Source organism: Staurois parvus, unplaced genomic scaffold, assembly GCF_062004578.1.
Source record: "Staurois parvus isolate SC_StPar_1 unplaced genomic scaffold, SC_StPar_1.0 ptg000349l, whole genome shotgun sequence".
Taxonomy (NCBI): Eukaryota; Metazoa; Chordata; class Amphibia; order Anura; family Ranidae; genus Staurois; species Staurois parvus.
The window spans coordinates 3,788,292-3,805,315 of record NW_028318145.1 but is presented as its reverse complement, the minus strand read 5'-3'; the positions used below and the strand labels follow the sequence as shown (position 1 = coordinate 3,805,315).

At 48.5% G+C, this 17,024-nt stretch overlaps 1 protein-coding gene across 2 annotated transcripts in view; it reads right to left on the bottom strand.

Moving 5' to 3' along the window:
• The window catches only part of CLYBL (citramalyl-CoA lyase), a 496,984-nt gene that overhangs the window by 179,269 nt on the left and 300,691 nt on the right, over positions 1-17,024 (bottom strand). The window lies entirely within an intron of this gene.

Here is a 17,024-nt window from a genome sequence, read left to right as displayed (position 1 = left end):
ACTCAGGGCCACAGAACTGTTACTTAGGGACAAAGAAACGCTAGTTAGGGCCACAGAATTCATACTCAGGGACAGACAGAATTGTTACGGAGTGCCAGAGAATTGTTACTCAGGGCCACAGAAACTTTACTTAGGGCCACAGAATTTTTACTCAGGGACAGACAGAATTGTTACTGAGTGCCAGAGAATTGTTACTCAGGGACAGACAGAATTGTTACGGAGTGCCAGAGAATTGTTACTCAGGGACAGACAGAATTGTTACTGAGTGCCAGAGAATTGTTACTTAGGGCCACAGAAACTCTAATTAGGGCCACAGAATTTTTACTCAGGGACAGACAGAATTGTTACTGAGTGCCAGAGAATTGTTACTCAGGGACAGACAGAATTGTTACGGAGTGCCAGAGAATTGTTACTCAGGGCCACAGAAACTTTACTTAGGGCCACAGAATTTTTACTCAGGGACAGACAGAATTGTTACTGAGTGCCAGAGAATTGTTACTCAGGGACAGACATAATTGTTACGGAGTGCCAGAGAATTGTTACTCAGGGCCACAGAAACTTTACTTAGGGCCACAGAATTTTTACTCAGGGACAGACAGAATTGTTACTGAGTGCCAGAGAATTGTTACTCAGGGACAGACAGAATTGTTACGGAGTGCCAGAGAATTGTTACTCAGGGCCACAGAAACTTTACTTAGGGCCACAGAATTTTTACTCAGGGACAGACAGAATTGTTACTGAGTGCCAGAGAATTGTTACTCAGGGACAGACAGAATTGTTACGGAGTGCCAGAGAATTGTTACTCACGGCCACAGAAACTTTACTTAGGGCCACAGAATTTTTACTCAGGGACAGACAGAATTGTTACTGAGTGCCAGAGAATTGTTACTTAGGGCCACAGAAACTTTAGTTAGGGCCACAGAATTGTTACTCAGGGACAGACACAGAATTGTTACTGAGGGCCACAGAACTGTTACTTAGGGCCACAGAATTGTTACTCGCACAGACACAGAATTGTTACTCAGGGACACAGAATTGTTACTCAGGGACACATAATCGTTTAATTAAAGAGTATGTCAGACAACATGCAGAGGAGTGGCAGAGGAGGCAATGTTTTAGGAGCGAGCAGACGTGGCAGCAGAGGAAGGGGTCGAGGCAGCACTATTCGCAGCCAGAGGCCAGTGCTCCCGGTGTCATCCAGCGGTCGTGTCTCCACCGACAACCCTGCCGTCATCGATTGGTTGGCTCGGTCGTCTTCCTCTTCCCAGGTCACCTCTGACACCTACAGCCAACGGTCGGTGGGTACGTCAGACACAACCGTTAGTTGGCATGGCCCGGGACCTAGCCCACTGAAATCACGTGTCCTCTACCTGCCCCTGTCCTTTGGTGTTCCCTCACCAAGCGAAGTATCGCATGCTGTGGGCTCAGCCCCACTGTACAGTGAGGAAGAGCTAACAGAGGGCGGTCAGGAACGGGGGGAGACATCCGCCTTTTCAGCAGCTAGGCGAAGAAGTAGTGGCGAGGAGAGTGGCCCGGTAGCCGGTCTAGAGACAGGTCTGTCTCCTGACCCAGACGCAGCCGAGGGGGCTAGTAGTGAGGCGGAGACCCTACTTGATGATGAGGAGGTTGATCGCACTTGGCAGCCTCGTCGTCATCAGGCAATTTCTTCCGCATCATCAGGAGAAGAGGGTGGAAGCTTGGCAGTGAGCGAAACAGTCGGTGGGTTGCCCAGGAGACAGCAGCAGGGTCGCAGCAGTGTCAGTGGAAGCAGTGTCAGTGGAGCCAAACGGCCACGGAGTAGAGCACCAGCTCCACTGCAGCCTACCACCACGGCCAGTAGTGGTGCCGGTGTGCACGGAGGAAGCAGCAGTCAGCCAGTGAGGAGTATCGGGGGCAAAGTTTCCTACTCGGCGGTGTGGCAATTTTTCGTCAAGCCGCCCGAGGAAGTAAACGTAGCCGTATGTCGACTATGTGGCCAGAAAGTCAAGCGTGGCCAGGGGGCCCATGTTGGGACTATTTGGGCCATGTTGGGACAATGGGAGACCTCCCATTGCTGCTGTCTCCATCGCCACACTCTGCCATGTGCCACTTTCAGGTCTCCTCACACACTGCTGGTGTGTTCAGTTTTTTGACATAGGGTGCTGGCAGATTACGGGCCTCCCATAGCTGCTGCCAGGCCCCTAATCTGCCATGGGCCCCTATATACCGCCTCCTCATGCTGCTGCCAGGTCCAGAGTCTCTCATGGGTCCCTGTACGGCCTCCCATTGCTGCTGTCTCCATCGCCACACTCTGCCATGTGCCACTTTCAGGTCTCCTCACACACTGCTGGTGTGTAGAATTTTTTGACATAGGGTGCTGGCAGATTACGGGCCTCCCATAGCTGCTGACAGGCCCCTAATCTGCCATAGGCCCCTATATACCGCCTCCTCATGCTGCTGCCAGGTCCAGAGTCTGTCATGGGTCCCTGTACGGCCTCCCATTGCTGCTGTCTCCATCGCCACACTCTGCCATGTGCCACTTCCACGTCTCCTCACACACTGCTGGTGTGTTCAGTTTTTTGACATAGGGTGCTGGCAGATTACGGGCCTCCCATAGCTGCTGCCAGGCCCCTAATCTGCCATGGGCCCCTATATACCGCCTCCTCATGCTGCTGCCAGGTCCAGAGTCTCTCATGGGTCCCTGTACGGCCTCCCATTGCTGCTGTCTCCATCGCCACACTCTGCCATGTGCCACTTTCAGGTCTCCTCACACACTGCTGGTGTGTTCAGTTTTTTGACATAGGGTGCTGGCAGATTACGGGCCTCCCATAGCTGCTGCCAGGCCCCTAATCTGCCATGGGCCCCTATATACCGCCTCCTCATGCTGCTGCCAGGTCCAGAGTCTCTCATGGGTCCCTGTACGGCCTCCCATTGCTGCTGTCTCCATCGCCACACTCTGCCATGTGCCACTTTCAGGTCTCCTCACACACTGCTGGTGTGTAGAATTTTTTGACATAGGGTGTTGGCAGATTACGGGCCTCCCATTGCTGCTGCCAGGCCCCTAATCTGCCATGGGCCCCTATATACCGCCTCCTCATGCTGCTGCCAGGTCCAGAGTCTCTCATGGGTCCCTGTACGGCCTCCCATTGCTGCTGTCTCCATCGCCACACTCTGCCATGTGCCACTTTCAGGTCTCCTCACACACTGCTGGTGTGTAGAATTTTTTGACATAGGGTGTTGGCAGATTACGGGCCTCCCATTGCTGCTGCCAGGCCCCTAATCTGCCATGGGCCCCTATATACCGCCTCCTCATGCTGCTGCCAGGTCCAGAGTCTCTCATGGGTCCCTGTACGGCCTCCCATTGCTGCTGTCTCCATCGCCACACTCTGCCATGTGCCACTTTCAGGTCTCCTCACACACTGCTGGTGTGTAGAATTTTTTGACATAAGGTGTTGGCAGATTACGGGCCTCCCATTGCTGCTGCCAGGCCCCTAATCTGCCATGGGCCCCTATATACCGCCTCCTCATGCTGCTGCCAGGTCCAGAGTCTCTCATGGGTCCCTGTACGGCCTCCCATTGCTGCTGTCTCCATCGCCACACTCTGCCATGTGCCACTTTCAGGTCTCCTCACACACTGCTGGTGTGTAGAATTTTTTGACATAGGGTGCTGGCAGATTACGGGCCTCCCATAGCTGCTGCCAGGCCCCTAATCTGCCATAGGCCCCTATATACCGCCTCCTCATGCTGCTGCCAGGTCCAGAGTCTGTCATGGGTCCCTGTACGGCCTCCCATTGCTGCTGTCTCCATCGCCACACTCTGCCATGTGCCACTTTCAGGTCTCCTCACACACTGCTGGTGTGTTCAGTTTTTTGACATAGGGTGCTGGCAGATTACGGGCCTCCCATAGCTGCTGCCAGGCCCCTAATCTGCCATGGGCCCCTATATACCGCCTCCTCATGCTGCTGCCAGGTCCAGAGTCTCTCATGGGTCCCTGTACGGCCTCCCATTGCTGCTGTCTCCATCGCCACACTCTGCCATGTGCCACTTTCAGGTCTCCTCACACACTGCTGGTGTGTTCAGTTTTTTGACATAGGGTGCTGGCAGATTACGGGCCTCCCATAGCTGCTGCCAGGCCCCTAATCTGCCATAGGCCCCTATATACCGCCTCCTCATGCTGCTGCCAAGTCCAGAGTCTGTCATGGGTCCCTGTACGGCCTCCCATTGCTGCTGTCTCCATCGCCACACTCTGCCATGTGCCACTTTCAGGTCTCCTCACACACTGCTGGTGTGTTCAGTTTTTTGACATAGGGTGCTGGCAGATTACGGGCCTCCCATAGCTGCTGCCAGGCCCCTAATCTGCCATGGGCCCCTATATACCGCCTCCTCATGCTGCTGCCAGGTCCAGAGTCTCTCATGGGTCCCTGTACGGCCTCCCATTGCTGCTGTCTCCATCGCCACACTCTGCCATGTGCCACTTTCAGGTCTCCTCACACACTGCTGGTGTGTAGAATTTTTTGACATAGGGTGCTGGCAGATTACGGGCCTCCCATAGCTGCTGCCAGGCCCCTAATCTGCCATAGGCCCCTATATACCGCCTCCTCATGCTGCTGCCAGGTCCAGAGTCTGTCATGGGTCCCTGTACGGCCTCCCATTGCTGCTGTCTCCATCGCCACACTCTGCCATGTGCCACTTTCAGGTCTCCTCACACACTGCTGGTGTGTTCAGTTTTTTGACATAGGGTGCTGGCAGATTACGGGCCTCCCATAGCTGCTGCCAGGCCCCTAATCTGCCATAGGCCCCTATATACCGCCTCCTCATGCTGCTGCCAAGTCCAGAGTCTGTCATGGGTCCCTGTACGGCCTCCCATTGCTGCTGTCTCCATCGCCACACTCTGCCATGTGCCACTTTCAGGTCTCCTCACACACTGCTGGTGTGTTCAGTTTTTTGACATAGGGTGCTGGCAGATTACGGGCCTCCCATAGCTGCTGCCAGGCCCCTAATCTGCCATGGGCCCCTATATACCGCCTCCTCATGCTGCTGCCAGGTCCAGAGTCTCTCATGGGTCCCTGTACGGCCTCCCATTCCTGCTGTCTCCATCGCCACACTCTGCCATGTGCCACTTTCAGGTCTCCTCACACACTGCTGGTGTGTAGAATTTTTTGACATAGGGTGCTGGCAGATTACGGGCCTCCCATAGCTGCTGCCAGGCCCCTAATCTGCCATGGGCCCCTATATACCGCCTCCTCATGCTGCTGCCAGGTCCAGAGTCTCTCATGGGTCCCTGTACGGCCTCCCATTGCTGCTGTCTCCATCGCCACACTCTGCCATGTGCCACTTTCAGGTCTCCTCACACACTGCTGGTGTGTAGAATTTTTTGACATAGGGTGTTGGCAGATTACGGGCCTCCCATTGCTGCTGCCAGGCCCCTAATCTGCCATGGGCCCCTATATACCGCCTCCTCATGCTGCTGCCAGGTCCAGAGTCTCTCATGGGTCCCTGTACGGCCTCCCATTGCTGCTGTCTCCATCGCCACACTCTGCCATGTGCCACTTTCAGGTCTCCTCACACACTGCTGGTGTGTAGAATTTTTTGACATAGGGTGCTGGCAGATTACGGGCCTCCCATAGCTGCTGCCAGGCCCCTAATCTGCCATAGGCCCCTATATACCGCCTCCTCATGCTGCTGCCAGGTCCAGAGTCTGTCATGGGTCCCTGTACGGCCTCCCATTGCTGCTGTCTCCATCGCCACACTCTGCCATGTGCCACTTTCAGGTCTCCTCACACACTGCTGGTGTGTTCAGTTTTTTGACATAGGGTGCTGGCAGATTACGGGCCTCCCATAGCTGCTGCCAGGCCCCTAATCTGCCATAGGCCCCTATATACCGCCTCCTCATGCTGCTGCCAAGTCCAGAGTCTGTCATGGGTCCCTGTACGTCCTCCCATTGCTGCTGTCTCCATCGCCACACTCTGCCATGTGCCACTTTCAGGTCTCCTCACACACTGCTGGTGTGTTCAGTTTTTTGACATAGGGTGCTGGCAGATTACGGGCCTCCCATAGCTGCTGCCAGGCCCCTAATCTGCCATGGGCCCCTATATACCGCCTCCTCATGCTGCTGCCAGGTCCAGAGTCTCTCATGGGTCCCTGTACGGCCTCCCATTGCTGCTGTCTCCATCGCCACACTCTGCCATGTGCCACTTTCAGGTCTCCTCACACACTGCTGGTGTGTAGAATTTTTTGACATAGGGTGTTGGCAGATTACGGGCCTCCCATTGCTGCTGCCAGGCCCCTAATCTGCCATGGGCCCCTATATACCGCCTCCTCATGCTGCTGCCAGGTCCAGAGTCTCTCATGGGTCCCTGTACGGCCTCCCATTGCTGCTGTCTCCATCGCCACACTCTGCCATGTGCCACTTTCAGGTCTCCTCACACACTGCTGGTGTGTTGAATTTTTTGACATAGGGTGCTGGCAGATTACGGGCCTCCCATTGCTGCTGCCAGGCACGTAATCTGCCATGGGCCCCCGTACCGACTCCTCATGCTGTGACGTTGCAACAAGGTGGAATTCAACCCTACATATGTTAGACCGCCTTTACGAACAGCGAAAGGCCATCACCGATTTCCTGATGTTAAAAGCGGATAAAGGTACTCCCTGTGTAACTTAGATGTCAGCCATTGGCAGCTCATGCGTGACACCTGCGCTTGCTCAGGCCCTTTGAGGAGGCCACGCTATTCGTGAGTCGCCAGGACTATGGGATGAACGACGTCATTCCTCTGTTGCACGTCCTGGAACAAATGCTGTTAACAATGGCTGGTCAGGGTGCGGTAGACGTGGCGCACAGATCTCAACGCCACATGACCCCTGTGGGGGCAGGACAGGAAGAAGAGGAGGAGGTAGAGGAGGACATTGGTGCTCAGGAATTATTGAGTGAAATGGGTGGTTTTTCCACTCAGCGGACAGGAGTGGAGGAGCAGGAGCATCTGGTAGAGGAGGAGGAGGAGGAGACAGAGGACCCAGACGCACCGTGGCAGTATGCTGTGGAGATGGAGGCAGGGAGTCCCTCGCATTCCTTGGCACAAATGGCCCATAGCATGCTCGCTTGCTTGCGTAGCGACAGCCGAATAATAACCATCAGACAGAGGGATGACTTTTGGCTGTCCACCTTGTTGGACCCTCGCTACCGTTCAAAAATGGTGGCCTTTTTCACACCTGCTGAGAGGGAGGCCAAAATAACGTACTATAAAAACCACCTATGTAGTCAGCTGGTCTCTGCCTGTCTGCGCCAACGTCCATCCTCAGACACTGTGGGCCCTGTGCGCTCGCGTTCCGCTGCCATGGCAGCAGGGGAGGGGTGGGGTGGTAGGAGCAGTGGCAGCTCCACCAGCAGCGGCTGCCTCAGTCTGCAGTCGATGATGAGTAGCTTTCTTCACCAGCGCAGTGAGGAAACTACTAACCAGCCGCAGCAGCAGCAGCAGCAGCAGCATCAGGTGGACCTGGAGCAGGACCTCAAACAACAGGCTTAGGCCTACTTGGACAGCACCCTGCCAACCGAGGTAGACAATCCCCTTGACTACTGGGCAACGAAACTTGACCTTTGGCCCCAACTAGCTGAATTTGCCCTTGAAAGGCTGTCATGCCCGGCCAGTAGCGTGGCATCGGAGCGCGTGTTTAGTGCGGCAGGAGGTATTGCAACTCCGCGGAGGACACGACTGTCCACCCAAAGTGTGGAGAGACTGACGTTTGTGAAAATGAATCAGGCGTGGATTAGTCTGGATTTCAAACCACCAGTTCCTGACACAACTGACTAAATCCGCCATGAATCATGCCCCAAACATGTGCCACTTTCAGGTCTCCTCACACTGCTGGTGTGTTCCATTTTTTGTCATAGGGTGCTGGCAGATTACGGGCCTCCCATAGCTGCTGCCAGGCCCCTAATCTGCCATGGGCCCCTATACCGCCTCCTCATGCTGCTGCCAAGTCCAGAGTCTCTCATGGGTCCCTGTACGGCCTCCCATTGCTGCTGTCTTCATCGCCACACTCTGCCATGTGCCACTTTCAGGTCTCCTCACACTGCTGGTGTATTCCATTTTTTGTCATAGGGTGCTGGCAGATTACGGGCCTCCCATAGCTGCTGCCAGGCCCCTAATCTGCCATGGGCCCCTATACCGCCTCCTCATGCTGCTGCCAGGTCCAGAGTCTGTCATGGGTCCCTGTACGGCCTCCCATTGCTGCTGTCTCCATCGCCACACTCTGCCATGTGCCACTTTCAGGTCTCCTCACACTGCTGGTGGGTTCCATTTTTTGTCATAGGGTGCTGGCAGATTACGGGCCTCCCATAGCTGCTGCCAGGCCCCTAATCTGCCATGGGCCCCCGTACCGACACCTCATGCTGCTGCCAGGCCCGTAATCTGTCATGGGCCCCTGTTGTCGCTTGTTGGCATATTCCGCTCGTTCAGATGCTCCTTCTCCTGCTACTCCTCTTCACGGATTCCGTCAGCAGTCTTTCTTGGAATCCGTTTCCAAGAGACAACAGTTTGCGAGCACGCACCAGACGGTGCAGAAACTGAACGTCCTCCTGTCCAAGTTGCTGCTGCCAGGCTCGTAATCTGTCATGCGCCCCTGTACCGCCTCCTCATGCTGCTGCCAGGTCCAGAGTGTGTCATGGGCCCCCGTACCGACTCCAAATGCTGCTGCCAGGCCCGTAATCTGTCATGGGCCCCTGTACCGCCTCCCCATGCTGCTGCCAGGTCCAGATTGTGTCATGGGTCCCTGTACGGCCTCCCATTGCTGCTGCCAGGCCTGTAATCTGCCATGGGCCCCCGTACCGACTCCTCATGCTGCTGCCAGGCCCGTAATCTGCCATGGGCCCCTGTACCGCCTCCTCATGCTGCTGCCAGGTCCAGAGTGTGTCATGGGTCCCTGTACGGCCTCCCATTGCTGCTGTCTCTATCGCCACACTCTGCCATGTGCCACTTTCAGGTCTCCTCACACTGCTGGTGGTTTCCATTTTTGTCATAGGGTGCTGTATGGCCTCCCATTGCTGCTGCCTCCACCGCCACACTGTGGCTCCACACTCTGGTTTTGGCCCCGTGACTGGCCAAATGAGTGAAGTGTGCGGTGATTCTAAGATCGACGGCACTCATCTGCATGTCATACTGCCTGACAGTATTATTTCTCTTCCCCAGCAGACTCCAAGGGCATTTAAATTAAAGGTACAGTGTTCAGCACTAATATTAAGTCTCTCTGAAGCCTAGAAACACCCTTTTTTAAGTTAAATTCACAGCGAATATATTCGACTCGAATCGAAATTTTTCCACGAATTTGCCGAATCAGTCGAATCGAATTTTTGAATACTTCGCTCATCTCTAGATGTAATCCCCCGTGGATTTTGAGGTGTGTTTAGGATCATTATCCATTTGTAGAAGCCATCCTCTCTCTTTAACTTCAGCTTTTTCACATATGGCATCAAGTTACCATCCAAAATTTGCTGAAATTTTATTGAATCCATTTTTCCTTCTACTCGTGAGATGTTCCCTGTGCCACTGGCTGCAACACAACCCCAAAGCATGATTGATCCAACCCCATGCTTAACAGTTGGACAGAGGTTCTTTTCATTAAATTCTGTGCCCCTTCTTCTCCAAACGTACCTTTGCTCATTCCGGCCAAAAAGTTCAATTTTAACCTCATTGGTCCACATAACTTGTTTCCAAAATGCATCAGGCTTGTCTATATGTTCATTTGCAAAGTTCAAACGATGATTTTTGTGGTGAGGACGTAGAAGAGGTTTTCTTCTGATAACTCTTCCATGAAGACCATATTTGTTCAAGTATCTCTTTATAGTGGAATAGTGTACCACAACTCTAGTGTCTGCCAGATCTTTCTGGAGAGATCGTGCAGTCAAAAGTGGGTTTTGAATTGTTTTTCTCACAATCCTGCGAGCTGTTCTGTCTGATATTTTTCTTGGTCTTCCAGATCTTGCTTTAACTTCCACTGTTCCTGATGACTGCCATTTCTTAATTACATTCCGAATAGAGGATATTGACATCTGAAAACGCTTTGCTAACTTATTATAGCCTTCTCCAGCTTTGTGAGCGTCAACTATTTTCAGTTTCAGTTTTCTAGACAACTGCTTAGAAGAACCCACGGTGCTGATTGTTGGGGCAAGGTCAGATGAGTCTGGGCATTTAAAACCTTTGAGATTGACATAACCTGGTCTTCCCAGACAATGATTGAGAACAATCCATGACACTGGCAGGTCTCAGCTTTGCGAAGGGGGCAGTGCATGCTATAAATTCTGCAGGGTGCCCAAACTTTTGCAGATACCATTTTTTTGTTTTCTGTTATTTTCAAAGTGTAAATGATGGAAATAAAATCTAACTTTTGCTGTCATATTATAAGAATGTCTAATCTGTAATTTGATGCCTTTTGGAGATTTTTCCATCTTTCCTTGGCTTCTTTATGCACATTAATACAAATTTTTAGCTGGGGTGCCCAAACTTTCGATCCCCACTGTACATTCTCCTCATGGAGCATCTGGTCAATGAACCACATGATAATTCTAATATACCAAAGATTCAACTTGATAACCATCAATATAAGTTGTCAATATGCTGATGATCTCTTAATATATACAGTATTACCTCACCACATACTTCTCATCCATCAAATAATTTGTCATATTTGGTTTCTTGAGCAATTTCTTTATCTCTGCAAGACCTCTCCACTGTAAAATCTGACTCCCCTTTCACTTGCAAGGTAAAATTATCAAAAATACCAAATACCTGGGCACATAAAGAATGTACCATATATTCTTATGGATGAAAATGACAAAGCTCTTCTGTGACTAACCTGGACCTTATCAATCCTTCTTCTGGTTAGGGTGTATCAACACTTTTATACATGGACATAATATCAAAGTTCCACTAGAAATTTGAAAAAACAGTGGGGCCATTGTTTAAACACCACATCCTATATAAGCTAAAGAATAAGTGCACCTTTGGGATCATGTTATATGTTCCATCCATAACCCTCCCTCTGACAGATAGTATGGGGAGAAGTCTCCCTGTACTATCTGTCGAATTTGAAAACAGTGCGGCTGTGCGGGGCTCCGCCCACATGGCCGCATCATTTATTCACAGACGTCCGTGAATGAATGAACTGCAAGTCCTAACAGCCTTGGTGGCTGTCAGCTTGTAGGTTTCAACAAACTTAATTGAAGCTTCCTGTCAGAATGTCTACTTGCTTGTACATCCCGTGCAGAAAGTAGATATTCTGACAGGTCTGCAGGAGACCTGCATGGCATCAGCGATCTACTGATCACTGATGCAATGCTTTCCAGGCTCCTTTAAACAAAAATAATAAATGCACAGTTTTTTACCTGCAAAAAATGTGCATTTATTATTTTTGTCTAAAAAGTCAAATTATCCTTTAAACAAAAGTTTAGGGAGACTGTGGATTTAAAAAGGTGCTGAAAAAAAACTATAATAGTTTTTACAAAATTTATTATAGGACACCCCTGCATAGTGAATGCTACATATGGCATATCAATATTTTGTCCATTACTATGTCACAGTAATGTATATACAGTGAAGGAAATAAGTATTTGATCCCCTGCTGATTTTGAATGTTTGCCCACTCACAAAGAAATGATCAATCTGAAAATCGAATGGTAGGTGTATTGTAACACTGTGAGACAGATAGCAACACAAAATTCAAAAGAAATGCAAGTCTAACAAATGATGTACTGATTTGCATGTTCATGAGGGAAATAAGTATTTGATCCCCTATCATTCATCAGGATTTCTGGCTACCAGATGTTTTTCATACAGGTAACAAGCTGAGATTAGAAGCAATCTCTTAAAGGGACTGCTGCTAATCTCATTTTGTTACCTCTATAAAAGATACCTGTCCACAGGAGCAATCAAACAATCAGATTCCAAACTCTCCAGCATGCAAGTTCTCACGTCGTGGAGTGTAAATGATCATGAGAACAGTGAGGAATCATCCCAGAAGTACTCGTGAGGATCTTGTCAATGATCTCCAGGCAGCTGGGACCACAGTCACCAAGAAAACAATTGGTATCACACTACGCCAACAAGGATTGAAATCCTGTTGTGCCCGCAAGGTCCCTCTGCTCAAAAATGCACATGTCCAGGCCTGTCTGAAGTTTGCCACTGAACATCTGAATGATGCAGAGGAGGACTGGTTGAAAGTGTTGTGGTCAGATGAGACCAAAATCGAGCTTTTTGGCATCAACTCAACTCGCCATATTTGGAGGAGGAGGAATGCTGCCTATGACCCCAAGAACACCATCCCAACTGTCAAACATGGTGGTGGAAACATTCTGCTTAGGGGGTGTTTTTCTGCTAAGGGGACAGGACAACTGCACCGCATCAAAGGGACGATGGACGGGGCAATGTACCGTCAAGTCTTGGGTGAGAACCGTCTTCCCTCAGCCAGGGCATTGAAAATGGGTCATGGATGGGTGTTCCAGTATGACAATGACTCAAAAAACATGGCCAAGGCAATGAAGGAGTGGCTCAAGAAGAAGCACATTAAGGTCCTGGAGTGGCCTAGCCAGTCTCCAGACCTTAATCCGATTGAAAATCTGTGGAGAGAGCTGAAAGTTTGAGTTGCCAAACGTCAGCCACCAAACCTTAATGACTTGGAGAGGATCTGCCAAGAGAAGTGGGCCAAAATCCCTCTTGAGACTGATCATTTCTTGAGTGGGCAAACATTCAAAATCAGCAGGGGATCAAATACTTATTTCCTTCACTGTACATACATATATACACACACACACACTCACCAGCCACATACAGGTACACCTGTTCAATTGCTTGGTAACACAAATGGTTAATCAGCCATTCGCAAGACAGAAACTCAATGCATTTAGACAACTAGACATGGTGAAGACGACTTGCTGAAGGTCAAACCAAAGATAAGAATGGGCAAGACAGAGGATTTAAGTGACTTTGAACATGGCATGGTTGTTGGTGCCAGACGGGCTGATCTGAGTATTTTAAAAAATGCTGATCTACTGGGATTTTCACACACAATCATCTCTTGAGAAATTGAGACTCATCAGACCAGGCAACATTTATCCAATCTTCTATTGTCCAATTTTGGTGGGCCTGTGTAAACTGTAGCTTCTGTTTCCTGTTCTTAGCTGACAGAAGTGGCACCCAGTGTGGTCTTCTGCTGCTGTAGCCCATCTGCTTCAAGGTTCGAAGTGTTGTGCATTCAGAGATGGTATTCTGCATACATTGGTTGTAACGAGAAGTTATTTGAGTTACTGTTGCCTTTCTATAATCTCGAACCAGTCTGTCTATTCTCCTCTAACCTCTGACATCAACAAGGCATTTTCGTTAACACAACTGTCACTCACTGGATATTTTCTCTTTTTGGGACCATTCGCTGTAAACCCTGCCTTACTAATTTTTTATATTGAATTACATACCACTGTTAAATTTGATTAGACAGAATTTACACAAATGAACCTCTCTGGCCCACTCATGTTTAAGCAGAATAAACATTATTAAAATGAATATATTGCACAGTGCTTTCCATTTTTCAAATGTTGCCCTATAAAGTACCACCTAGTTTCTTTTTGAATCTACATTCCTTGATCCTACGATATGTGTGGAATCGGAAAAAACCCAGGATCTCCCATACTGTGCTTACCCAACTAAAACATGCTGGTGGTCTAGCTTTACCTGATTTTAAACGTATTACTTAGCAGTGATATTGCATCTCCAACTTTAAATATCACAGTCATTCTAAATTATAGGTCCAGCTGGAACATGACTTAAGTGGTTTCACCTTATTTACTTTACCTTTGATGCCTAGGCAGTTCTGTGTTCTCTCAGAGGTCACCTCACCCCTTAGCATTTCTTCTCTCATGGTCTGTGATTCTATTCATAGAAAATATAGCTGGTCATGTGACCAGCTGAGATTTTCTACTGGGATTTTCTATGGGCCTCAGTAAGCCACTCCTATTTTGTATCTGGAAGTATAGACCCACAATTTCGCACCTGGCTCCCACATGATCCCCTCCTGCTTTAACATGTTGTGTATAAGCATGGGATGGTGCCATTATCTAAGCTCTTCCTAAACCTCTGCGTACCTTTTCTGATTTCAACCCAGTGGAGAGCACATTCTCAGTTACACAACCTCCAAAGAAAACCGCTTCACAATTTTAGAAATCTCTTCTTTCTCTGGAAACCTCTGCGTACCTTTTCTGATTTCAACCCAGTGGAGAGCACATTCTCAGTTACACAACCTCCAAAGAAAACGGCTTCACAATTTTAGAAATCTCTTCTTTCTCTGGAGTCTGCAACATATCCCAAATACTTGGAAGCTTGGGAATGTGATCTTCATTGTACATTATCTGATGACCAACACTCCACCATATTACAATTGACCCACACTTCTGTTTCATCCAAAACTGTGAAAGTCAACTTCAAGCTTCGTTTACGATGGCACCGTACATCTGCCCTCCTTCACAAAATATTTTCTGAGGTATCTGACACTTGTTGGAGGGGATGTGGGCACACTGCCACACATGCCCACATATGGTGGGAATGCCCACGCATACACCCCCTTTCTGGTCTGCCATCCTACATTGGATAAACGTCATTCAGGGGTATACTGTCTCTAATGAGCCATGGGTTGTACTCTTTCACTGTATGAGTGAAACAATAGGCTGGTATAAGCGCTCTATCACACCTCGCCTTTTAAATGCAGCAAAATCTCTTATTCCACTATACTGGAAACAATCTCTCATCCCCAAGGTGCAACAATGGCTATGTATAGTTGACCACATACGGCATACCAAATGGAAGACCTTACCTGTGAATCTCGCAATTTGGCTACCAAATCACACGAAATATGGGCCTGTTGGTTCACTTTTACCTACACTTCTACCTATGTGGAGCTTATGTCTAAAGCTGATTGATACGATTTCTGCCTTTGTTACTTTCCTATTTTGGTTATACAGAAAATATATGATACTGTGGCGAAATGTGGGTACCGAGACCAAGCTCCTTCCCCATCTTACCCTGCTTTTCTCCCTTTCTTATTCCTCTCCCCCTCTCTTTCCTCTACTTGACTTCATAATGTCAGTGTAATGAAAATATCCACCTTACATGGATTACGGTTCATATGTAGTATAGGGCTACTCCATGCAATTGTCTATTGTTAGACCTCCATCTGTTATTCTATGGGCGTATTGTTTTATAACCTTTCTTATTACCTTAATAAAAATTATTAAACAAATATACATAAATGATTCTCATAGGCATAGATGTGTTTTGAGGGCTGTACCTACTTCTTTAGGAGGATTTCAGGGAATCCACCAGGAAAAGAAGTGTCATGTGTCAATAAGGCCCCCTGAGGCCGAGTGCAGGGACATTTTAAATATTGCAGAAAATGCATTAGGGTAAAAAAAAACAACCAAAGTTTTACATTTACAACTACTTTAATTACGAATGTAAATACAGTCAGGTCCATAAATATTGGGACATCGACACAATTCTAACATTTTTGGCTCTATACACCACCACAATGGATTTGAAATGAAACGAATAAGACGTGCTTTAACTGCAGACTGTCAGCTTTAATTTGAGGGTATTTACATCCAAATCAGGTGAACGGTGTAGGAATTACAGCAGTTTGCATATGTGCCTCCCACTTGTTAAGGTGGAGAGTGTTCTTGATCTGGCCAACTGTTGTGAAGGGTGTTTTCTTCACCAGGGAAAGAATTCTTCGGTCATCCACCACAGTTGTTTTCCGTGGTCTTCCGGGTCTTTTGGTGTTGCTGAGCTCACCGGTGCGTTCCTTCTTTTTAAGAATGTTCCAAACAGTTGTTTTGGCCACGCCTAATGTTTTTGCTATCTCTCTGATGGGTTTGTTTTGTTTTTTCAGCCTAATGATGGCTTGCTTCACTGATAGTGATAGCTCTTTGGATCTCATCTGGAGAGTTGACAGCAACAGATTCCAAATGCAAATAGCACACTTGAAATTAACTCTGGACCTTTTATCTGCTCATTGTAATTGGGATAATGAGGGAATAACACACACCTGGCCATGGAACAGCTGAGAAGCCAATTGTCCCATTACTTTTGGTCCCTTAACAAGTGGGAGGCACATATGCAAACTGTTGTAATTCCTACATCGTTCACCTGATTTGGATGTAAATACCCTCAAATTAAAGCTGACAGTCTGCAGTTAAAGAACATCTTGTTTGTTTCATTTCAAATCCATTGTGGTGGTGTATAGAGCCAAAAATGTTAGAATTGTGTCGATGTCCCAATATTTATGGAACTGACTGTACACATCAGTTTACTATAAAATGTTTTAAAAAACCCTGATGTTTCTGAATTTCTAGTGTTTGACTTTTAGATTTTTGAACTCTTAAAGTATGTGTGATTACCTACTTTATAAAAAAAACCCACTCAGTTTAAAATAGAAATGACAGGCAAAATGTGTGTGTGTGTGTATATATATATATATATACTTGGCACAATGCAGTCAGGCATGTACCGTTCTCCTGGCAGCTGCCAAACCGACATGTCCAATGGATTGACAGATAGAGAAGCGTGAATCATCACTCCAGAGAATACGTCTCCATTGCTCTAGAGTCCAGTGGAGGCTTGCTTTACACCACTGCATCCGACGCATTTCATTTGGTGATGTAAGGCTTGGATGCAGCTGCTCGGCCATGGAAACCCATTCCATGAAGCTCTCTATGTACTGTTGTGCTAATCTGAAGGCCACACAAAGTTTGGATGTCCTCAGATATTGACTCTGCAGACAGTTGGTGACTTCTGCGCACTGTGTGCTTCAGCATGCACTGACCTCGCTCTGTCATTTTACGTGGTCTACCACTTTGTGGCTGAGTTGCTGTTGTTCCCAGTTGCTTCCACTTTGTTGTAATACCACTTGACCGTGGAATATTTATTAACAAGGAAATTTCACAGATGGACTTATTGCACAGGTGGCAACCTATCATTCTTTCACAAATGTTTGTAAAAGCAGTCTGCATGCCT